This window comes from Panthera onca, chromosome X (assembly GCF_046562875.1).
Source record: "Panthera onca isolate mPanOnc1 chromosome X, mPanOnc1 haplotype 2, whole genome shotgun sequence".
NCBI lineage: Eukaryota > Metazoa > Chordata > Mammalia > Carnivora > Felidae > Panthera > Panthera onca.
In genome coordinates, this window is record NC_138357.1 from 45730038 (window position 1) to 45757065 (window position 27028).

At 38.0% G+C, this 27028-nt stretch overlaps 1 long non-coding RNA gene across 1 annotated transcript in view; it reads right to left on the reverse strand.

Moving 5' to 3' along the window:
• Positions 1 to 27028, reverse strand: part of LOC145713663 (uncharacterized) — a 57404-nt gene that overhangs the window by 19742 nt on the left and 10634 nt on the right. Inside the window, exon 3 of the long non-coding RNA XR_014136669.1 lies at positions 5921 to 6009. This is a non-coding gene — a long non-coding RNA (uncharacterized LOC145713663). The remainder of the gene's footprint in view (positions 1 to 5920; positions 6010 to 27028) is intronic.

The following is a 27028-nucleotide window of genomic DNA, read 5'->3' on the forward strand; positions in this document are numbered from 1 at the left end:
AAAAACGCAATAAAATTGGATTTGGTAGGTAATTTCTTAATGTGAAAATATGTGTACATGCCTCAGACAAAAACCTAGCATTCTACTAAATGGAGAAACACTAAAGGCATTCCTACTAAAGCCCAAGAAACTGAAAACAAATAATAATAATGATCTTGAAATCAAAGAAAGAATGCATTACTTATAGGATGAATATGGTATGAAGGACAACATATTTCTTGCAAAAATTGTGAAGCCCAGAAGGAAATGGCACATTTTTCAAGTGCTGAAATGAAGGAACTGTCAACCTCAAATTCTATCTCCAATTGAATTATCCTTGAAAAATTAATAGCAGTAAAAAAGATATTCTTTTTTTGGCAATTCACAATTTTATTTTATTTTATTTTATTTTTTATTTTATTTTATTTTATTTATTTATTTATTTATTTATTTATATATATATATATATTTTTTTAAATTTACATCCAAATTAGTTAGCATATAGTGCAACAATGATTTCAGGAGTAGATTCCTTAATGCCCTTTACCCATTTAGCTCATCCCCCCTCCTAAACAACCCTTCCAGTAACCCTTTGTTTGTTCTTCATATTTATGAGTCTCTTATGCTTTGTCCCCCCTCCCTGTTTTTATATTATTTTTGTTTCCCTTCCCTTATGTTCATCTCTTTTGTCTCTTAAAGTCCTCATATGAGTGAAGTCATACGATATTTGTCTTTCTCTAATTTCACTTAGCATAATACCCTCCAGTTCCATCCACGTTGTTGCAAATGGCAAGATTTCATTCTTTTCGATTGCCAAGTAATACTCCATTGTATGTATATGTCACATCTTCTTTATCCATACATCCATCGATGGGCATTTGGGCTCTTTCCATACTTTGGCTATTGTTTATAGTGCTGCCATAAACATTGGGGTGCATGTGTCCTTCAAAACAGCACACCTGTATCCCTTGGATAAATTCCTAGTAGTGCAATTGCTGGGTCATAGGGTAGTTCTATTTTTAGTTTTTTGAGGAACCTCCATACTGTTTTCCAGAGTGCCTGAACCAGCTTGCATTCCCACCAGCAATGCAAAAGCGATCCTCTTTCTCCGCATCCTTGCCAACATCTATTGTTGCCTGAGTTGTTAATGTTAGTCATTCTGACAGGTGTGAGGTGGTATCTCATGGTGGAAGAGCAGTAAAAAAGACATTCATTTTTTTTTAATTTTTTTAACGTTTATTTATTTTTGAGACAGAGAGAGACAGAGCATGAATGGGGGAGGGTCAGAGAGAGAGGGAGACACAGAATCTGAAACAGGCTCCAGGCTCTGAGCAGTCAGCACAGAGCCCGACGCGGGGCTCGAACTCACGGACCGCGAGATCATGACCTGAGCCGAAGTCGGACGCTTAACTGACTGAGCCACCCAGGCGCCCCTAAAAAAGACATTCTTAAATGAAGTAAAACTAAAATAATTTGTCACCATCAGATACACCCTAAAGAATGGGTAAAAGAAACAGAAAGGCATCGATATAAGAAGAAATCTAGAAAAATATGGAAGGACAAAAAAACAACAGAAAGCACAAAGTATGGTTAAATATTTTCCTTTTCCTCTTGACATTTCCAAATTTTGTTTGCTGGTTGAAGCAAAAAGTATAACACTATTTGATGTGGTTCTAAATATATGTAGAAGAAATACTGAAGACTATACCACTATAAATGGTAGTTGGCAACAGGATTTTACTGACCACACCAATGGAAAGTGCTGAGCATGCAGGTATTTACCAATAGGTTTGGGGCACCTATTATTCATGAATGTATAAATCAATGAATGAATGGCAGATATACTGAGATAAGGGTACACATTTCCCCCATATTCTAAATAGATGGTTAAGAACTAAATATCACTTCTTAAGGCATTTGGCTACTTTGGCCTCAGTGATCTTTTCTCTTTCCTTAAAAGTATCTCTATTGGAATGCAATGCTTCCCAGATGTTCCAAATTGTCCAAATGTACCTATCTTATTTCATCAGATCCATTCTTTGGTTATTAGATACTTCTGCTGTAAGGTAAAAGGACTCAAGACAGACTAGGAATCATCCTTTGTATCTTTGTTAATCTCAACCTTTGGTAAGTTGGCAGAAATATGAATTTAGAGATAAATGAAAGGAGCATTGTGGGTCCACATAATAAAACACTGAAACTACCCAAAAAGAATAAAGTGATAGAGCCAATTATGTATGTGGCAACATGTGCAGATAACATGATTAAAATCCAGAAACAAACCATCACATACCAGGTGAAATCCTGTGCAGAGATTCTACTGAACACAATTAAAAAGATCAGGTAGCATGAACACATTTGAAAAGGTCAGATAGTATGGACAATAGTAAAATGCACATTTGAGTAAAGTATGCAGAGCTATGTGTCTACCACAACACAGTGACCCAACCATAAGTGGGTGTTTCGTCAAAAAATCCATTCCAGTTGTGGTCATGGTGCCACATTTAACCCTGCAGAAATAAGTGTGCAAAGTGTCTTTCACATGTAAAAGACAGTGAAGGTAAATGCTAAATTTTGCCTAAACTTGTCCAGTGTTGTGCTCTGATATAACCCACTGAACTCATGAAAGGAGTTGAGGCAACAAAAGAGGAGAAAATCTCACTGAGTGATCTCTGGTAGGATGTAGAGATGAAACAAATGAAAGCATGGAGAGAGAGCTAACAGGTGGAGAAAATGTTCTGGTTAAGAATGTGACTGCAGGGGGCACCTGGGTGGCTCAGTTGAGTGTCTGATACTTGATTTCAGCTCAGGTCATGATCCCAGGGTCGTGGGATGGAGCCAGCATTGGGCTTTGCACTGAACGTGGAGCCAGTTTGAGATTCTCTCTCTCTCCACCCCTCCGCCCCCCATCCCTCTCACCTGCTGGAAGTCTCTCAAAAAAAAAAAAAAAAAAAGAATGAGACTGAAGAAGCAGGCAGAAACTTGCTGACAAGATGGGATTCTATAGAACGTGGGGTCAGTGAGAATATTATTTCCAGACACCGTAAGGATCCATTAACAGTAAATCCTTCCCCTTGATATCTGCTTCTGCTTTAATGAAGGTTTAGGGAGCTAAACATCAACTCAGCTTTACTACTGTCAGTGATCCTGGTTCTCTCCTGCCCCCATGGACTAGTGAGACATGTACTTTACTTCTTACCAACAGTTGCGTCATTTCAGTGTGTAAGGGGGCTATGTAGCATCCCATTGAAGTAAATGTGTCCTTTTAAGATCTCTAATCGATACCAAACCAGAATGGCCTCAGCCCCCTGGAGTATCCAATCAGTTACTCTGAGGCCTGTCTGCTCACCTGGGAGCCCCCACACTTCAACAGTTACTCTGGACTCCTTGTCACTTCTCTCCTATTCATAATCCACAAGTCCTGATCACTGTGCCAAGCCCACCTCCTCTTTGAAGAGTCTCTGACTACTCCAGTGAGCCATTCCTCCTCTTTATACATTAAGAAGATTCTACAAGGTTCACTATAACTTCTAAAGGACGGGGACCTTGTGAAAGCATTACCATGATCTCTGTAGCCCCTGGGCCACTGAAGGTATAAAGAGTGATGGATGCTCAGTGAACACCTGCATCATGGTGCAGGTCACAGCAGGGGAAGGAACTCACCCTGGGATGGCTCCAGTACTGAGACCCAGGAAGACTCTCAGTGCAGTATCACTCCTTGCCAACCCCCAACCACCTCTTCCTAGAGCTTCCAGTAGGTCCCAGACTCCAGATTATATGCAATTCTGATGTGAGTAAAGAGGGCATCAACAGAGAAGAAACGTACAATTGTTCCCATGTGAGGGGTGAGGAATTTTCCCTCAGCCCAGCTCCTTTACACTGCATATCACACAGATGGCACCAAATTTCCCATAAAATATGTGTTTGTGTGTATGTGTTTCCCTTCTTACATTCCCAAATGCTCACTAAAATATAGTAATTTTGTTGAAACTAAGAAACAACTTCCCTGTTAAAGATCAGAAGAGCTGGAATGGGAAGGCTGCAAACATTGGCATTATGCATGATGTACCAAATACTGCACTGGAATCTTGAAGAGCTTCTCTTCTTGAATTCCTCACAATACTCCCTGAGTGTAAGGACCAGGAGGGACATATGCAACATGTAATTTTAATAAACAGGTGTAAAGTTAGATTATATACCTATGTAATAATTAATATATAGTAAATACATTACATATTATAATATTCATTTTAAATTACATAACATATATCATCATATATATTTATTAATTGTATATAGTTATTGCATAATATGCTATATTATAAGTAATTATGTATAATAAATATATAGAATATTAGATATATTTAATGTATAATATATTATGTAAAATATATATGACATATTATGTATATATTAAAGAAGTCAGCAAGCTGGAAAATAGCTGTATGTTTATATAGTTAAAATGTGTAAAACCATATTTTATTTTGTTCAGGGAAGCTAAGAGAATATATATTAAAAGTTCTCAACCCAAGAAAAAAAATTTGTACTTATGTGTGGTGATCAATGCTAACTAGACTTATTGTAGTGATCATTTTGTAATATATACAGGTATTGAATTATTATTTTGTATACCTGAAACTAATATAATGTTATATATCAACTATATCTCAATAGAAAAAAAAGAGAATGCACATAAAAAACAATAACTTAGAAACACACCACAAATAAATAATATGAGAAAAGAATCACCTTTAATCAGTCAGACAAGTCAAAAATATAATGTAGGGGGTGCCTGGCTGGCTCAGTTGGTAGAGCATGTGACTCTTGATCTTAGGGTTGTGAGTTCAAGCCCCACGTTGGGCCTAGAGCTTATCTTTAAAAAATAATAAAAATGAAGACAGTCACAAAAAGAAAAATATAAAAAATAGAATATGGGTCTCATTATGCAAAGAATATATCAACATGGGTTTATAGATATTTGTGTGTGGTTAAAATTAGTGTATTAGATATAGAGAAAAAGAATCTGAGAATAGTTTTGAATAAACTAACAGTGACTATCTTTGTATTATGTGGGTGGAGAAGGTGGAGACAGAAAGGACATACAGAATAAGTTTAATTTCTAATGCAAATTTTGATATTGCTTGATGTATCTTAAACAACAAAACCATTAACTGGTGATGTGACAAATACTGAAAGGTGGGGGTGTGCCTAAGGGCCACTGCCAAACACTCTTAAGCAAAACAAAGGAGTACTCACTGAATCTGAAACAAAGATATTTCCACACAAGGCAAAAACCCAGCACAGGCTATGTGCACTCTTTATCTCTTGATAGATATGTGTTCCAGGCCCAAGGCCCACTCTTATGTGACTGAGTGGGGGTTAAAAGACTGTGCACATAAGAATTCCTTTATAAACAGGAAAGAATATAGCAGAATCACAACTAGTGTGTAGAAAATTCCAGAAAGCTTTGCCTATACAATAAAATCCATACACAAGCCTCACTCTCTCCCATTACCTTATCCTTTTCCAACTTCCCTAGAAGAGGCTTTTACACCTGCAACTCTGACTCTGATCGCTAGGTGGCATCTTTCTCCATTTTCTACACGTTATTTTTACCAATGAAAAAGCATAATTTTTTTATAATCATAAATAAAATGTTTCCTCAAAGGAGATTATTAAACAATAAGTACTTAGTGATCACAACTTTCTTTTGAAAATTCATATGTTTATAAAAATATTGAGAGAACATATACATAATTTCCTATTCTGCTTATTCCTACATCTACATCTCATTAATTTATTAATGTGTATTGGGTGTTTACTTTGTGCCAGGCACTGTCAGTTCAATTCAGTATCTGTATCCTACACTTTGTCTCCCTTGATCTCCATACCTGCATAAGTGGAAAGGTCCACAGGCAGCAAAATGGATGTTAATGCTCACCCTATGAGGTGTTGAGGCTTGACCTCAAATGGACTCCATTTCAAGCAAATTTAGTCCAATTTTCATCCTGAGTCCCAGAAATTCAGCATCTAAACAGGAAATCACAGTGTTTAGAGGTCAGAATTTTAACCCTAGAAAACGGTTGCACCTTGTAACTGAAACCTTTTTTGCATATTGCAAACAGGCTCCTACTTCCTTCTCCAAGGTCTCACTCACAGAAAGTAAAGAACAACGTCAATCTTGTTTCTTCTCATAAAACTATCTATAGATTTTGCTTTCTCCTCTAGCCTTTTGTTAGGTGAGTATGATTTATTTCTGAACTGGATTTTTTGCCTGCCTTATCACTAAAGAGAAGATCTTCCATTTAGTATTCTCAGATAAACATGAAGTTTCTGCTTCATGTTAAGGCCTCCTCTGTCAGTTGGAGGGGCCTGGACCTAGAACCATAGGAAACATAAAAGGATAGAGCAAGAGTATCAAAGACAAGGAGGACTAAAACCCTTGTCCAAACATCTAATTTTCCTGATTTGTGAAATAGTTTTCATAGATTTCTCACATCATATTCACCTTCCCTCAGAGTTCATCTTAGATACTCTGTGAGGAAACAGGATTCTGATGCATTGCTAGAGATAATGTAAAATTTCCGTGGTGGGGATTTGATGCTATCTAGTAAAATTACACAGGTATTTATTCTTGGAACCAGAAATCATTCTCCTAAGAATCTACCCCAAAGAAAAAAAATGCAAAAAGACAAAAAAGCATAAGCATAAAACCATCCCTTGAAGAACAATTCATAGTAGCATAAGACTAGACACATGACAGATGTCAATCAATAAGGGATTGGTTGAATAATCTAAGGTAAACCTACATCCTAGAGTACTATACAGCTATAAAAACCAGTGGGTGCTCCCTTTCTATACTACTATGAAGTGATCTCCAGGATACATTGTTCGGTGAAAAACAAGGTGTACAAAGTATGTAAAGTATTCAAAGTTGCTCCTGTCCAATACAGAAACCACTAGTCACACATGGTATTTAAACTTAATAAACCATATTTAAATAACACTATAAACTCAGTTCCTCACTAGCATTCACTGTGTTCATATTGAGCAACAGAGATACAGAAAATTTTCATTTCCACAGCAATTTCTATTGGACTGCACTGTTGCAGAATAAGCCACATTTTACCTATGAACAGGGGTAAAAACTAACAAAGATGTTAAATTTGCTTATATTTTTAAAAACTGAAAGGATAGGGGTGCCTGGGTGGTTCAGTTGATTAAGTGTCCGACTTGGGCTCAGGTCATGATTTCACATGGTTTGTGAGCTCAAGCCCTGCATCAGGCTCTGTGTTGACAGCTCAGAGCCAGGAGCCTGCTTCAGATCCTGTGTCTCCCTCTCTATCTGCCCCTCCCCCACTCCCACTCTGTCTCTGTCTCTCAAAAATAAATCAAATGATAAAAAATTTTTAAAAAGAAGTTGGAAGTTACTACTCCATTCTTAAAAGTTAAAAAGCTTAATGAACTGAAAAAAATCAAGAACTCTTCTTAGATCCATAAGAGATATGAGATACTAACTACCAACCTAGAATTCTGTACCCTGTAAAATTATCCTTCAAAAACTGAATAAAGACTTCCTCAGAAAAAGAAAATGAGGGAATTTGTTGCCAGTAGATGTGCCTTGCATTAAGTGTTAGAAGTTCTTTAGAGACAGGGAAAATGCTATAGGTAGAAAACTCATATCTACATAAAAAAGGAAGAGCATTAAAGGAATAAGTGAAGGTAAAATAAAAACTTTTCTTTCTTCATTCTTAATTGATCTAACAAGTTTATTCAAAATAATGATAGCAATACTGTCTTTGACTATCTATATGCTTATGTATAAGTAAAATGAATGCCAGCAATGAGACTAGGATATGAGGGAGGAATTAGGATTATTTGGTTATTATTAAGTACTTACATTACTCATGAAGCTGTATAATGTTATTGGAATGTAGATTTGGATTAAATATAAATATAGGGATTGTAGATTTGGATTAAAGATAAATATTGCAATTTCTAGAACAACCACTAAGCAAAGTTTTTTTTGCTGTTGTTTTTTTTTTAAGTGTAATGGAAAGGGGTGCCTAGTTGGCTCAGTCAGTAGAGCTTGAAACTCTTGATCTCAGGCTTGTGAGTTTGAGCCCCACATTGGGTGTACAAGTTACTTTAAAAATATAAAATCTTAAAAAAATATATAATTGATATACTCCAAGAAAGAAGAGAAAATGGAGTCATATAAAAGGCTCAATTAAAACTACAAAATGCAGGGGCACCTGGGTGGTTCACTTGGTTGAGCATCTGACTTCGGCTCAGCTCATGATCTCACAGTTGTGAGTTCGAACTCCGCATTGGTCCCTGTGCTGACAGCTCAGAGCCTAGGGCCTGCTTAGATTCTGTCTCCCTCTCTCTGCCTTTCCCATGCTCATGCTCTGTCTCTCTCTGTCTCTCAAAACTAAACTTTAAAAAATTAAAAAAAAATAAAATTAAAAAATACAGAAAAAGGATAGGAGAAAAACAGAAGTAGAAAACAAGGGCAATAAATAGAAAGCAGTGCCAACTATACTAGATATTAATCTAACTATATCAATAATCACTAAATGTATCAATTAAAAGACAGAGATTATCAAAGTAGACCAAAAAATAAGACCCAACAATATGATATCTACAAGAAACACTCTTTATGTATAATGACATAATATGATACCTACAAGAAACCCTATTTAAGTATAATGACACATATATATTAAAAGTAAATGGATGGACACCCCATGTTCATTGAAGCATTATTTACAAAAGCCAAAATATCAAAGCAACCTGTGTCCACTGATAGATGAATGGATAAAGAAGATTTGCTATATATATGTTTGCATGTGTGTATGTGTGTAATGAAATATTACTTAGACATAAAAAAAGAATGAAATCTTGCCACTTATGACAACATGAATGGACACAGAAATTATTATGCTAAGTGAAATAGGTCAGTCAGAAAAAGACAAATACCATATGATTTCACTTATAGTTGGAATCCAAAAAATAAAACAAACATAAAGATAGAAATAGACTCATAAACATGGAGAACAAACTGGTAGTTGCCACATAGGAGGAGAGTGGGGGGATGGGCAAAGTAGGTGAAAGGGATAAAGAGGTACAAACTTCCAGTTATAAAATAAGCAAGTCATGGGGATGAAAAGTACAGCATAGAGAATATACTCAATAATATTGCAATAATTCTATATGGAGACAGATGATAACTACACTTATTGTGGTGAGCATTTTGTAATGTATATAACTGACAAATCACTATGTTGCACACCTGAAACTAATATAATACTGTGTGTCAACTATACTTAAATAAAAAAAAATTGAAAAAGTAAATGGATGGAGAAAGACATACCATACTAACACTAATCAAAAGAAAGCAGGAATTGCTATATTAATATTAAACATAGTACACATCAAAGTAGAGGAAGTTATTAGGAATGAAAAAAGGGCATGATATAATGATAAAGGGATCAGTTCACCAAGAAGACATAATGATTCTTAACATGTATGTGCTTAACAACATAGTGTCACAACATATAAAGCAGAGGTGCCTGGGTGGCTCAGTCGGTTGAGTGTCTGACTCTTGACTTTGGCTCAGGTCATGATCTCACAGTTCATTAGTTCAAGCCCTACACTGGGCTTGGCGCTGCCAGTGCAGAGCCTGCTTGGGATTCTCTGTCTCTTCCCCTCTCTCAACTCCTCCCCTGCTCACTCACTCTCTCTCAAAATAAATAAGTAAACTTAAAAATATTTTGTAAAAGTATATAAAGCAAAAACTGATAAAACTGCAAAACTTTGAGAAATATATAAATCTATTATAGTTGGACATTTCAACAGCCCTCTATCAAAAATTGGCATATCTAGCAGCAAAAAAAAATAGTAAAACAAGTTTAACTCAACAGCACCATCAATCAATTGGATATAGTGGACATCTATAGACTACTTCATTTAACAACAGCAGGGTACACAGTCTTCTTAAACTCACATGTAACATTCACCAAGACAGATCACATTCTGGGCCATAAAACATGCTGAACAAATTTTAAAAGAGAGAAATCATGCAATGTCTGCTCTCAGACCACAATGGGATTGAAGAGAAATCGATAAAGAAAGATAGCTGGAAAATACCACAATACTTGGAGGTTAAACAACACATCTATAAATAAAGCATGAGTCAAAAAAGAAATCTCAAGAGAAATTTTTTTAAATTATTTAACGTTTATTTATTATTGAGACACAGAGAGACACAGAGCATGAGCAGTGGCGGGGCAGGGAGAGAGAGAGACACAGAATCTGAAGCAGGCTCCAGGCTCTGAGCTGTTAGCACAGAGCCCGATGTGGGGCTCGAACTCACGAACCGCGAGATCATGACCTGAGCCAAAGTCGGTCGCTTAACCAACTGAGCCACCCAGGTGCCCCGAGATAAATTTTTAAATATTTAAAAACTAAACAAACATTACAACTTACCAGGATTTGTAGGATGCAATGAAATCAGTGCTTAGAAAGAAATATATAGCAGTTAATGAATATATTAGAAAGAAGAAAGATCCAAAATCAATAATATAAGCTTCTGCCTTAGAAAATTAGAAAAAAAATAAGGGCACCTGGGTCGCTCAGTCAGTTGAGAACCCGACACTTGGTTTCAGCTTCGGTCACGATCCCAGAGTTGTGGGATTGAGCCCCATGTCAAACTCAGCACTGAGCGTGGAGCCTGCTTAGGATTCTCTATCTCTCTCTCTCTCTTTCTCTCTCTCTCTCTCTCTCTCTCTCCCTCTCTCGCTCTGTCCCTCTCACCTGCTTGTGTACTCTCTAAAAAAAAAAATAGAAAAAAGAAGAGCAAATTAAATCCAAAGTGAAAGAAAAGAAATAATAAAGTTTAGAGCAGAAATCCATGAAATTAAAAACAAGAAATCAATACAGAAAATCGATGAAACCAAAAGCTGGTTCTTTGAGAAGACCCCTCACAAAAAATAACTTTAGGTGGATGATAAACCTAAATGAAAAGAAGGTGACACAGGAAAAAATCAAGATGACCTTGGATATAACTTTTTAGATACAACACCAAAAGCATGATCCATGAAAGAAATAATTGATAAGCTGATTTCATTAAAATAAAAATCTTCTGCTCTAAGAAAAACAGCATCAAGAAAATGAAAAGACAATACACGGACTGGGAAAAAAATATTTGTAGAAGACATATCTAATAAAGGACTATTATCAAAAATACAAAAGGAACTCTTAAAATTTAACAATAAGAAAACAAGCAACGCAATTAAAAAATGTGCCAAAGACCTTAACAGACACCTCACCAAAGAAGATATACAGATGTAAATTAGTCATATGAAAAAATGGTCTACGAGTTTAGTTTAAAATGGCAGAGTAGCATGGGGGTCCTATGCTTGCCTCATCCCTTCAACTCAGCCAGATAAATATCAAATCATTCTAAACAACCAAGAAATTGATCTGAAGACTGAGAGAACAAACTACATAACTAGAGGGAGACAAGAGGCCACACATCGTGGAAGGAAGGAGGTGCAGAGATATAATTTGGGGGAGAAAAGGATCATCGGTGCTGCAGAGGGGAGAGGGCCCTCATCACAGACAAATGTGAGAGAGAGAGAGAGCAGCATACAGGGGATCGCACAAGAAAAACACTTCCCCAAAACCATTGGGAAAATAAGAGGGGATGATTATCTTGAGTTTTTACAACCAGTGGAGCTTGAAAACTGGAGTTCTAGATGTCTGCACCATGGTTGGTATGGAGCCTAGTGGATGCAGCAGTGCTTCTGTGGAGAACGAGGGCAGAGGACCAGAAGAAGAGTGTGAAATCTGAGGATACCCTGGGATGCACTGGAATAGAAAGTTTCTCATTATTGGAGAGCCTCTGAGAGAGGTAGCATTATCTCTCAGGGGACAAAAGATTCAACAGGCACTATCGCTGCCTCATTTCTTAGCAGAGGGGTAAAGACACCTGCTGAGGGCACCTAACACGGTTGCCAGCTTTTTGCTACACTCTACTCTGAACTCGAAGCTCCTGAGCCTTGGTGTGACTGCCCTTCTGAACAAATGGCACCCACCCCAATGAAGCAAGACCCTCCCCCAGAAGACCAGTTTGGGCCCATGGCCCACCTGTCCTTAAAGTTTGGATTTTTGAAACTCAGCTGCATGTCTAAGATAAAAAAACAAGAACACTGCACCAACAGGGAGGCATATGGCCTGGACACAGACAAGGTGAAGGTATGGATCTGTGGGATGCCTGGGACACACAAATGGAGATTGTTCACTATTCTGTGAGGGTTTCTGGGCAGAAGTGGTGTGAACTCCCCTCTCTGGGGATGAAGGAGATGGCTGGCACCATTATTTTTCTCCCCCTCTCCCCCACCCATCACCACAGACTGACTTCAGTGAGCAGAACACCACAAACACTGAAGGCCTCACCACCTACACCAAGCCCTGCCCCCCCTGTGCTCTGCAAGTGCTTCTTTACTAGTACAAGTGTACTTGAGAACTACAGTGGTAGCAGGCTCCTCCCCCAGAAGACCAACACAAACACCTGCACACACCAAGCCTACTTACCATAGAGTGCTACCAAGCTTCACCTCTAGTGGAAATAGGATCTGGTCTCTTTTAACAAGCAGACCAGAGCACATCTAGTTAAAACTATCCTGTCTCTGGACAAGGTGAAAACACTCCCCACTGCAGGCAAGGAGAAATTCTGAAGGGAATTAACCTCAGGGAAAGAGCAGCCAAAACACACAAGCAGAGTGCATACAACATACACCAGAAACACTTCCTGAAGCACCAGATCCTAGATAGTATAAGACCACGTCTTCATAAAGTCACTACTGTCAGGAGCAGTAAACATAGCAAGATTTCCTAACAGACAGAAGACAGAGACATGACAAAATGCCAAGATGGAAAAATTAATCCTAAAAGAAAGAAGGAGAAAAGATCACAGCCAGGGATCTAATTGAAACAAATATAAGTAATATGCCTGATCCAGAATTTAAAACAACAATCATAAGGATACTGTCCAGGCTTGAGAAAACCATAGAAGTCAGCAGGGAGTCCTTTACCACCAAGACAAAAGACCTAAAAACTAGCCAGGTTGAAATAAAAAATGGTATAACCACGATGTGAAACCAGTTGTATGTAATGACCACAAGGATGGAAAAAGCAGAAAAGCACGTAAGTGATATATATAGAAGATAAAATGATGGAAAATAGTGAAGCTGAAAAGAAGAGAGAAAGAAACATATTGGATCATAATGTAGACTTAAGGAACTCAGTTATTCCATAAGGTGTAATAGCATTCATATCATAGGAGTCCCAGAATAAGAACAGAGGGTAAAGGGGACAGAAGGTTTATTTCAGCAAATTATACCTGAAAACCTCCCTAATTTGGGGAAGGAACCAGATAACCAAATGCAGGAGGCACAGAGACCACACATCAAAATCAACAAAAGTCAGGCAACCAAGACATATTGTAGTAAAATTTTCAAAATACAGAGATAAGGAAAAAGTCTTAAAAGCAGCAAGTGAAAAGAAATCCTTCACTTACAAGGGAAGGCAAAGTGGAAAGAAATCCTTGACTTACAAGGGAAGACAAATCAGGTTAGCAGAATCCACAGAAACTTAGTAACCAAGAAAGGAATGGCAAGATATATTCAACATGCTGAATGGGAAATAATGTAGCCAAGAATACTTCACACCAGCAAGACTGTCATTCAGATTAGAAGAAAAAAGAAAGAGTTTCCCAGACAAACAAACTAAAGGAACTTATGACCATTAAACCAACCTTGCAAGAAGTATTAAAGGGGACTCTGAGTAGAAAGGAAAGACCAAAAGTGACAAAGACTAGAAAGAAACAGAGAAAATTTCCAGAAATAATAACTTAACAGGTAATACAATGGAATTAAATTCATATCTATTAATAATCACTTTGACTGTAAAATGGATTAAATGTTCCAATCAAAAGGCATAGGGTATCAAGATGGATTAAAAAAAAGAACTTTCTATATGTTGCCTACAAAAAAAGATTCATTTTAGACATAAAAACACATGCAGATTGAAAGTGAGGGGATGAAGAACCATTTATCATGCTAAAGGACATCAAAAGTAAGCCAGAATAGCCATAATTACATCAAACTAGAATTTAAACTAAAGACTGTAACAAATGATGAAGAAGGGCACTATATCATAATGAAGGAGTCTATCCATCAAGAAGATCTAACAGTTGTAAACACTTATGCCCACAACTTGAAGCACACAAATATATAAAACAATAACAAACATAAAGAAACCCATTGTGAACAATACAGTAATAGTAGTGGACTTTAATCCCCACTTTCAGCAATGGACAGATCATCTAAGCAGAAAATCAACAAGGAAACAATGGGTTTCAATAACACACTGGCCCAGATGGACTTACCAGATATATTCAGAACATTTCATCATACAGCAACAGAATACACATTCTTTCTGAGTGCACATGGGACATTCTCCAGAATATATCAGATACTGGTCAAAACTCAGGCCTCAACAAACACAAAGAGATTGAGATCATACCATGCATATTTTCCAACTACAATGCTATGAAAATAGAATGCAACCACAAGAAAAAAAATTGCAAACACCACGAATACATGAAGGTGAGAGACATCTTACTAAAGAAACAAAGGATTGACCAGGAAATCAAAGATGAAATTAAAATTGCATGGAAATATGGGGGCCTGGGTGGCTCAGTCGGTTAAGGGTCAAACTCTTAATTTCAGCTCAGGTCATGATCTCACAGTTTTTGGGTTCTAGCACCACATTGAGCTCTGCACTGGCAGCACAGCATCTGCTTGGGATTCTCTGTCTCCCTGTCTCTTTCCCTCCCCTGCTCTTGCTCTCACTCTATCTCCATAAATAAATAAATAAATAAATAAATAAATAAATAAATAAACTTTTTTTTTTTTTTTTTTAATACATGAAGCTTTCCCCCTAAGGTCAGTAACAAGACAGGGATGTCCATTCTCACCACTGTTACTCAACATAGTATTGGAAGTCTTAGTTTCTGCAATCAGACAACACAAAGAAATAAAAGGCATCCAAATCAGCCAGGAGGAGGTCAAACATTCACTCTTCGCAGATGACATGATACTCCACATGGAAAACCCAAATGATTACACCAAAACTGCTAGAACTGAGTCATGAATTCAGCAAAGTTGCAGTATATAAAATCACACAGAAATCGGTTTCATTCCTATACACCAACAATGAAGCAACAGAAAGAGAAATCAAGGAATCGATCCCATTTAAAATTGCACCCAAACTCATAAAATATCTAGGAATAAATCTAACCAAAGAAGTGAAACATCTATCCACTGAAAACCATAGAAAGCTTATGAAAGAAATTAAAGAAGAAACAAAAAAAATGGAAAAAGATTCCATGCTCCTGTATAGGAAGAACAAATATTGATAAAATGTCAATACTACCCAAAGCAATCTACATATTCAATGCAATCCCTATCAAAATAACACCAGCATTCTTCACAGAGCCAGAACAAAGATTCCTAAAATTTGTATGGAACCAGAAAAGACCCCGAATAGCCAAAGCAATCTTGAAAAAGAAAACCAAAGCAGGAGGCATCACAATCCCAGACTTCAAGCTACACTACAAAGCTGTAAACATCAAGTATGGTACTGGCACAAGAACAGACACTGAGATCAAAGTAACAGAATAGAGAACCCAGAAATGGACCCACAAACGTATGGCCAACTAATTTTTGACAAAGCAGGAAAGAATATCCAGTGGAATAAAGACAGTCTCTTCAGCAAGTGGTGCTGGGAAGACTGGACAGAGACATGCAGAAGAATGGACCTGAACCACTTTCTTACACCATACACAAAAATAAACTCAAAATGGATGAGTGAAAGACCTCAGTGTAAGACAGGAAGCCATCAAAATCCTTGAGGAGAAAGCAGACAAAAGCCTCTTTGATCTTGCCCACAGCAACTTCTAACTCAACACGTCTCTGGAGGCAAGGGAAGTAAAGAAAAAATGAACTACTGGGACCTCATCAAAACAAAAACTTCTGCACAGTGAAGGAAACAATCAGCAAAACTAAAAGGCAACCAACAGAATGGTAGAACATATTTGCAAATGACATATCAGATAAAGGGTTAGTATCCAAAATCTATAAAGAACTTATCAAACTCAACAAACAATAATAATAATAATAATCCAGTGATGAAATGGGCAAAGACATGAATAGACACTTCTCCAAAGAAGACACCCAGATGGCCAATCGACATGAAAAAATGCACAACATCACTCATCGTCAGGGAAATACAAATGAAAACCACAATGAGATACCACCTTAAACCTGTCAGAATGGCTAACATTAACAACTCAGGCAACAACAGATGTTGCCAAGAATGTGGAGAAAGAGGATCTCTTTTGCATTGCTGGTGGGAAAGCACACTGGTGCAGCCACTCTGGAAAACAGTATGGAGGTTCCTCAAAAAACTAAAAATAGAACTACCCTACAACCCAGCAATTTCACTACTAGGTATTTATCCAAGGGATACAGGTATGCTGTTTCGAAGGGACACATGCACCCTCATGTTTATAGCAGCACTATCAACAATAGCCAAAGTATGGAAAAAGCCCAAATGTCCATCGATGGATGAATGGGTAAAGAAAATGTGGTACATATATACAATGGAGTATTACTCAGCAATCAAAAAGAATGAAATCTTGCCATTTGCAACAATGTGGATGGAACCAGAGGGTATCATGCTAAGCGAAATTAGTCAGAGAAAGACAAATATCATATGACTTCACACATATGAGGACTTTAAGAGACAAAGCAGACGAACATAAGGGAAGGGAAGCAAAAATAATATAAAACAGGGAGGGGAACAAAGCATAAGAGATTCACAAATATTGAGAACAAACAGAGGGTTACTGGAGGGTTTCTGGGAGGGGGGGATGGGCTAAATGCGTAGGGGGCATTAGGGAATCTACTCCTGAAATCATTGTTGCACTATATGCTAACTAATTTGGACGTAAATTTTTAAAAAGACACTAAAAAATACATGAAGCAAATGAAAATATGGCAATCTAAAATCTTTGGGATGCCACAAAACACTCATAGGAGGGAAGTATATACAATACAGGCCTACTTCAAGAAGCAAGAAAAATTTCAAATACATGTGGGAGATGCAGGAGAGAAGCATCAAAGGAAAATACTTCAAAAGGGAAGGGCTGGAGAAGGTTCAAGGCCTTAGGACATGTTTGCACAGCTGAACAGCTGGGCTGAGGCTCATAAGGACTGCCTAGAGCCATTAACATTGTCCAAGGCCAGATCCTCCTTCACACCCTGACCCTTCCTAGTGTTATAGAAACCAATTAACTCAAAATTCAACTTTGAAAAGCTAAACTATTAGATTGATTAACACACTTGCTTAGCTGAATTTATACACGTAGTCTTTAGCAATTATCCTAACAAAAAGAAGCTTCATTCTGGAGTCAGGGCCTCATTTGGACTCGAGTATGAGGACCTTCACTTACTGCACTTTGTTTGCAGACTCATCTTTTGCAACTCCCACCATACTCCCTGCAACAAATAGACAACCTAAATTTACACCTAACAGAGCTGGAAAAAAAAATAACAAATGAAGCCTAAAGCCATCATAAGGGAAATAATAAAGATTAGAGCAGAAGGGAACCTGGGTGGCTCAATTAAGCATCTGACTTCATTTTGGCTAAGGTCATAATCTTGCAGTTCGTGGTAATAAATCTTGTGTCAGGCTCCTCACTGAAAGCACGGAGCCTGCTTGGGAGCCTCTCTACCTGTCTCTCTGCCCCTTCCCTGTGCATACCTTCTCTCTCAAAACAAATAAATAAACTTAAAAAAAGGTTAGAGCAGAAATAAACGACACAGAAACAGAAAACAAACAAACTAAAAACTCAGTAGAAAAGAGCAATGAAACAAGGAGCTATTTCTTTAAAAGAATTAATAAAATTGATAAACCCTTAGCCAGACTTATCAAAAAGAAAAGGGAAAAGACCCTAATAAATAAAATCACAAATAAAAGAGGAGAGATCACAGCCAACACCACAGAAATACAAACAATTATAAGAGAATATTGTGAAATATCACGTGCCAAAAAATTGGGCAATCTGGAAGAAATGCATAAATTCCTAGAAATGTATAAACTACCAAAACTGAAACAGGAAGAAATAGAAAATTTTTACACATTCATAACCACCAAAGAAATTGAATCAGTAATCAAAAATTTCCCAACACACAAACTTCCAGGGCCAGAAGGCTTCCCAAAAAATTCTACCAAACATTTGAAGAAGATTTCATAACTATACTTCTCAAATTGTGCCAAAAACTAGGAATGGAAAGAAAACTTCCAAACTCATTCTACAAGGGCAGCATTACTTTGATTCCAAAACTAGACAAAGATGCCACTAAAAAGGAGAATTACAGGCCAATATCCCTGATGAACATGGATGCAAAAATTCTCAACAAGATATTAGTAGATCTATTTTCAACAGTATATTAAAAAAATTATTCACCATGATCAAGTGGGATTTATTCCTGGGCTGCAGAGCTCGTTCAATTTTCACAAATCAACGTAATACACCATGTTAATAAAAGAAAGTGTAAGAACCATATGATCCTGTCAATAGATGCAGAAAAAGCATGTGACAAAATACAGCATCCATTCTTGATAAAAACCCTCCACACAAAAAAAGTTAAAAAATAAAAAAAAAAATTAAAAAAAACCCTCCACAAAGTAAAGATAGATGGGACATAACTCAACATCATAAAGGACATATAAGAAAGACCCACAGTTGATATCATCCTCAATGGAGAACAACTGAGAGCTTTTTGCCTAAGCTCAGGAACAGGACAGGGATGTCCACTCTCACTACTGTTGTTAAACATAGTACTGGAAGTCGTAGTCTCAGCAATCAGACAACAAAAGAAATAAAAAGCATCCAAAATGGCAAAGAAGAGGTAAAACTTTCACTATTCATAGATGCCATGATTTTCTATGTAGAAAACCCACAAGACTCCACCATAATATTGCTAGAACTGATACATAAATTCAGTAAAGTCTCAGGTTACAAAATCAACATACAGAAATCTGTTGCAATTCTATATGACAACAAAGAAGCAGCAGAAAGAGAAATCAAGGAACCAATCCCATTTACAATTGCACCAAAAAACATAAGATACATAAGAGTAAACCTAACCAAAGAGGTAAAAACCTGTACTCTGAAAACTATAGAACAATTATGAAAGAAATTGAAGGGGACACAAAGAAATGGAAATACATTCCATACTCGTGAATTGGAAGAACAAACATTGTTAAAATGTCTATACTATCCAAAGCAATCTACACATTTAATGTAATCCCCATCAAAATACCACCAGCATTTTTTACAGAGCTAGAAGAAACAGTGCTAAAGTCTGTATGGAACCACAAAAGACCCGGAATAGCCAAAGCAATCTTGAAAAAGAAAACCAAAGCTGGAGGCATCACAATTTTGGACCTCAAGCTATATTACAAAGCTGCAGTCATCAAGACAGTATGGTACTGGCACAACAACAGACACAAGGATCAATGGAACAGAATAGAAAACCCAGAAATGGACCCACAATTTATATGGTCAACTCATCTTCAAGAAAGCTGAAAGAATATCCAATGGAAAAAAGACAGTCTCTTCAACAAATGGTGCTGAGAAAACTGAACAGCAACATGCAGAAGAATGAAACTGGACCACCTTTTCACCCTATACACAAAACTAAATTTTAAATGGATGAAAGACCTAAATGTGAGACAAGAAACCATAAAAATCCTAGAGGAGAACATAGGCAGCAACCTCTTTGACCTCAGCCATACCAACACCTTACTAGATACATCTCTGGAGTCAAGGCAAACAAAAGCAAAAATAAACTATTGGGACTTCAAGATAAAAATCTTCTCCACAGGGAAGGAAATAATCAACAAAACTAAAAGGCATTCTACAGAATGGGAGAAGATATTTGCAAATAACATATCTGATAAAGGGTTAGTATCTAAAATCTATAAAGAACTTCTCAAACTCAACACCCAAAAAACAAATAAGCCAATTAAGAAATGGGAAGAAGAGGAGTCTAGGGAAGATGGCGGCGAAGGAGGACACTGGGCTCACCACGTCCTGCTGATCACTTAGATTCCACCCACACCTGCCTAAATAACCCAGAAAACCACCAGAAGACTAGCAGAACGGATTCTCTGGAGCCAAGCATAGATGAGAGGCCCACAGAAGAGGGCAGGAAGGGCGAAGAGGCGGTGCATGATACACGGACTGGTGGGAGGGAGCCACGACGGAAGGGCAGCCTGCCTGCAAAGCAGAGCCCCCAACTCTGGCTTGCAAAAGCAGAGGGGCTGAACGGAGCGTGTTCTGACAGCAAGCGGGACTTAAAATCTGGAAGGCTACAAGTTAACAGCTTGGCTCAGAGAGTGGGAGGGCTGGAGGACAACGGGAAGGAGAGTTGTTGAGCCACTGAGGACAGAGCTCAGCTTGGCAGGGAACAAAGACGCTCACCAGCACCATCTCTCCCGCCCATCCCCCAGCCAAAACCCCAAAAGGAACCAGTTCCTGTCATGGAACTTGCTTGCACCATTGAAACACCCAACGCTGTGCTTCTGTTGATCCATCCCTCCTGTGGCGGGTCTGAATCCCTCCCAGTGTCGCAAGGCCCCTGCCAAAGCAGATCACCAAAGGAAAAGCAACCTGAGCCTGCCCCTCCCACCCCTGTGCACCTTACAGATCCACCCCAGCTAATACACCAGATCCCCAGCACCACAAGCCTGGCAGTGTGCAAGTAGTCCAGAATGGCCACGCCACCCCACAGTGAATCCTGCCACTAGGAGAGGGGAAAAGAGGGTACACACCAGTCTGACTGTGGCCCCAGCAGTGGGCTGGGGGCAGACTTCAGGTGTGACTGAGGCCCCGCCCACCAACAAGTTATTCAAAACAGCACAGTGGGAGAGCCCTGCAGGTCCGCATACTCCAGGGACTATCCAAAATGACGAAACAGAAGACTACCCCTAAAAAGAAACTCCAGGAAATAGCGATAGCTAACGAACTGATCAAAAAGGATTTAAACAATATAACAGAAAGTGAATTTAGAATAATAGACATAAAATTACTCGCTGGTCTTGAAACAGTATAGAAGACAGCAGAGAATCTAATGCTCCAGAGATCAAGGGACTAAGGAACAGCTAGGAAGAGCTAAAAAATGCTATAAATGAGCTGCAAAAGAAAATGGAGGTGACCACAGCTTGGATTGAAGAGGCAGAGGCGAGAATAGGTGAACTAGAAGATAAAATTATGGAAAAAGAAGAAGCTGAGAAAAAGAGAGATTAAAAAATCCAGGAGTATGAGGGGAAAATTAGAGAACTAAGTGATGCACTAAAGAGAAATAATCTACGCATAACTGATATTCCAGAGGAGGAAGAGAGAGGGAAACGTGTTGAAGGTGTACTTGAAGAAATAATAGCTGAGAACTTCCTTGAACTGGGGAAGGAAAAAGGCATTGAAATCCAAGAGGCACAGAGAACTCCCTTCAGACGTAACTTTAATCGATCTGCATGACATATCATAGTGAAACTGGCAAAATACAAGGATAAAGAGAAAATTCTGAAAGCAGCTAGGGATAAACGTGATCTAACTTATAAAGGGAGACCGGTAAGACTCGTGATGGATCTCTCTACTGAAACTTGGCAGGCCAGAAAGGACTGGCAGGAAATCTTCAATGTGATGAACAGGAAAAATATGCAGCAGAGAATCCTTTCTCCAGCAAGTCTGTCATTGAGAATAGAAGGAGAGATAAACGTCTTCCCAAACAATCAAAAACTGAAGGAATTAGTCACCACTAAACCAGCCCTACAAGAGAACCTAAGGGGGATCCCTGTGAGACAAAGTACCAGAGACATCACTACAAGCATGAAACCTACAGACATCACAATGACTCTAAACCCATATCTTTCTATAATAACACTGAATGTAAATGGATTAAATGCTCCAACCAAAAGACATAGGGTATCAGAATGGAAAAAACAAAAAAAAACCAAAAAAAAAAAACAAAAAAACAAGACCCATCTATCTGCTGTCTACAAAAGACTCATTTTAGACCTCAGGACACCTTCAGATTAAAAGTGAAGGGATGGAGAAATATTTATCATGCTACTGGAAGTCAAAAGAAAGCTGGAGTAGCCATACTTATAACAGAAAAACTATACTTTAAATTAAAGGCTGTAACAAGAGATGAAGAAGGGCATTATATAACCATTTACAGGGTCTATCCATCAGGAAGAACTAACAATTATAAATGTCTATGCACCAAACACGGAAGCCCCCAAATATATAAAACAATTACTCACAAACATAAGAAACCTTATTGATAAGAATGTGGTAATTGCAGGGGACTTTAATACTCCACTTACAACAATGGATAGATCATCTAGACACATGGTCAATACAGAAACAAGGGCCCTAAATGATACATTGGATCAGATGGACTTGACAGATATATTTAGAACTCTGCATTCCAAAGCAACAGAATATACTTTCTTCTCGAGTGTCCATGGAACATTCTCCAAGATAGATCACATACTGGGTCACAAAACAGCCCTTCATAAGTAGAAAAGAACTGAGATCATACCATGCATACTTTCAGAACACAATGTTATGAAGCTTGAAATCAACAACAGGAAAAAGTCTGGAAAACCTCCAAAAACATGGAGGTTAAAGAACACCCTACTAAAGAATGAATGGGTCAACCAGGCAATTAGAGAAGAAATTTAAAACTATATGGAAACAAATTAAAATGAAAATACAACAATCCAAATGCTTTGGGATACAGCGAAGGCAGTTATGAGAGGAAAATAAATTGCAATCCAGGCCTATCTCAAGAAACAAGAAAAATCCCAAATATAAAATCTAAAAGCACACTTAAAGGAAATAGAAGCAGAACAGCAAAGACACCCTAAACCCAGCAGAAGAAGAGAAATAACAAAGATCAGAACAGAAATAAACAATATAGAATCTAAAAAAACTGTAGAGCAGATCAACAAAACCAAGAGTTGTTTTTTTTGAAAAAAGAAACAAAATTGATAAACCTCTAGCCAGGTGTCTCAAAAAGAAAGGGGAGATGACCCAAATAGATAAAATCATGAATGCAAATGGAATTATTACTACCAATCCCTCAGAGATACAAGGAATTATCAGGGAATACTATGAAAAATTATATGCCAACAAACTGGACAACCTGGAAGAAATAGACAAATTCCTAAACACCCACACACTTCCAAAACTCAAACAGGAGGAAATAGAAAGCTTGAACAGACCCATAACCAGTGAAGAAATTGAATCGGTTATCAAAAATATCCCAACAAATAAGAGTCCAGGACCAGATGGCTTCCCAGGGGAGTTCTACCAGACGTTTAAAGCAGAGATAATACCTATCCTTCTCAACCTATTCCAAAAAATAGAAAGGGAAGGAAAACTTCCAGACTCATTCTAGGAAGCCAGTATTACTTTGATTCCTAAACCAGACAGAGATCCAGTAAAAAAAGAGACCTACAGGCCAATGTCCCTGATGAATATGGATGCAAAAATTTTCAATAAGGAACTCGCAAATCGAATTCAACAGCATATAAAAACAATTATTCACCATGATCAAGTGGGATTCATTCCTGGGATGCAGGGCTGGTTCAACATTCACAAATCAATCAACGTGATATATCACATTAATAAAATAAAAGATAACCATATGATCCTGTCAATCGATGCAGAAAAAGCATTTGACAAAATTCAGCATGCTTTTTTAATAAAAACCCTGGAGAAAATCAGGATAGAAGGAATATACTTAAACATCATAAAAGCCATTTATGAAACGCCCACAGCTAACATCATCCTCAATGGGGAAAAACTGAGAGCTTTTCCTCTGAGGTCAGGAACGCGACAGGGATGGCCACTCTCACCGCTGTTGTTTAACATAGTGTTGGAAGTTCTAGCATCAGCAATCAGACAACAAAAAGAAATCAAAGGCATCAAAATTAGCAGTGATGATGTCAAGCTTTCACTTTTTGCAGATGACATGATATTATACATGGAAAATCTGATTGACTCCACCAAAAGTCTGCTAGAACTGATACATGAATTCAGCAAAGTCGCAGGATACAAAATCAATGTACAGAAATCAGTTGTATTCTTATACACTAATAATGAAGCAACAGAAAGACAAATAAAGAAACTGATCCCATTCACAATTGCACCAAGAAGCATAAAATACCTAGGGATAAATCTAACCAAAAATGTAAAAGATCTGTATGCTGAAAACTATAGAAAGCTTATGAAGGAAATTGACGAAGATATAAAGAAATGGAAAAACATTCCGTGCTCATGGGTTGGAAGAATACATATTGTCAAAATGTCAATACTACCCAAAGCTATCTACACATTCAATGCAATCCCAATCAAAATTGCACCAGCATTCTTCTCCAAGCTACAACAAGCAATCCTAAAATTTGTATGGAGCCACAAAAGGCCCCGAATAGCCAAAGTAATTTTGAAGAGAAGACCAAAGCAGGAGGCATTACAGTCCGAGACTTTAGCCTCTACTACAAAGCTGTAATCATCAAGACAGCATGGTATTGGCACAAAAACAGACACATAGACCGATGGAAGAGAATAGAAATGCCAGAACTAGACCCACAAAAGTATGGCCAACTCATCTTTGACAAAGCAGGAAAGAATAGCCAATGGAAAAAAGACAGTCTTTTTAACAAATGGTGCTGGGAGAACTGGACAGCAACATGCAGAAGATTGAAACTAGACCGCTTTCTCACACCATTCACAAAAATAAACTCAAAATGGATAAAGGACCTGAATGTGAGACAGGAAACCATCAAAACCCTAGAGGAGAAAGCAGGAAAAGACCTCTCTGACATCAGCCGCAGCAATTTCTTACTTGACACATTCCCAAAGGCAAGGGAATTAAAAGCAAAAATGAACTATTGGGACCTCATGAAGATAAAAAGCTTCTACACAGCAAAGGAAACAATCAACAAAAGTAAAAGGCAACCAACGGAATGGGAAAAGACATTTGCAAATGACATATCGGACAAAGGGCGAGTATCCAAAATCTATAAAGAGCTCACCAAACTCCACACCTGAAAAACAAATAATCCAGTGAAGAAACGGGCAGAAAACATGAATAGACACTTCTCTAAAGAAGACATCCGGATGGCCAACAGGTACATGAAAAGATGCTCAACGTCGCTCCTCATCAGTGAAATACAAATCAAAACCACACTCAGATATCACCTCACGCATGTCAGAGTGGCCAAAATGAAAAAATCGGGAGGCTATAGATGCTGAATGTGATGTGGAGAAACGGGAACCCTCTTGCACTGTTGGTAGGAATGCAAATTGGTGCAGCCATTCTGGAATACAGTGTGGAGGTTCCTAAAAAAATTAAAAATAGACCTACCCTATGAGCCAGCAATAGCACTGCTAGGAATTTATCCAAGGGATACAGGAGTACTGATGCATAGGGGCACTTGTACCCCAATGTTTATAGCAGCACTCTCAACAATAGCCAAATTATGGAAAGAGCCTAAATGTCCATCAACTGATGAATGGATAAAGAAATTGTGGTTTAGATACACAATGGAGTACTGCATGGCAATGAGAAAGAATGAAATATGGCCCTTTGTAGCAACGTGGATGGAACTGGAGAGTGTGATTCTAAGTGAAATAAGCCATACAGAGAAAGACAGATACTATATGTTTTCGCTCTTATGTGGATCCTGAGAAACTTAACAGAAACCCATGGGGGAGGGGAAGGAAAAAAAAACGAGGTTAGAGTGGGAGAGACCCAAAGCATAAGAGACTCTTAAAAACTGAGAACAGACTCAGGGTTGATGGTGGGTGGGAGGGAGGGAAGGGTGGGTGATGGGTATTGAGGAGGGCACCTTTTGGGATGAACACTGGGTGTTGTATGTAAACCAATTTGACAATAAATTTCATATATTAAAAAATGGGAAGAAGACATTAATAGACAATTTTTCAAAGAAGACATACAGATGGCTCACAGACCCATGGGGAAAAAAAAGCTCAATATCACTCATCCTCAGGGAAATACAAATTAAAACCATGATGATGAGATATCACCTCACACCTGTCAGAATGGCTAAAATTAAGAACACAGGAAACAACAGATATTGGGGTAGATGTGGAGAAGGGAGAGCCCTCTTACACTGTTTATGGGAGTGCAAACTGGTGCAACCCCTCTGGAAAACAGTATACCCTTTCCTCAAATAGTTAAAAATAAACCTCCCTATGACCCAGCAATTACACCATTGGGTATTTCCCATAAGATACAAAAATACTGACCAAAGGGGCATGTGGACCCTGATATTTATAGCAGCATTATCACCAATAGCCAAATTATAGAAACATCTCAGATGCCCATCAACTGATGAATGGATAAAGAAGATATGATGGACGTATATACACATACATATACATACCAATATATAATGGGGTATTACTCAGCCATGAAAAAGAATGAAATCTTGCCATTTGCAAAGAAGTGGATGGAGCTTGAGTGTGTTATGCTAAGCAAAATAAGTCAGTCAGAGAAAGACAAATATCATATGTGGATTTTAAGAAACAAAAAAGATGAACATAGGGGAAAGAAAAAAAAGAGAGGGAAACAAATCATAACAGACTCAGTTTTCTTTTTTTAACTATTTATTTATTTTTGAGAGAGCTCCAGTGACAGAGAAGCAGAAAGAGAGGGGTAAATATGATCCAAACTGGGCTCTGCCCTGACAGCAGGGAGCCCAATGTAGGGCTCAAACTTGCGAACCATGAGATCATGACCTGAGCTGATGTTGGACGCTCAACTGACTGAGCCAGCAGGCTCCCCAAGAGACTCTTAACTATAGAGAAAAAACT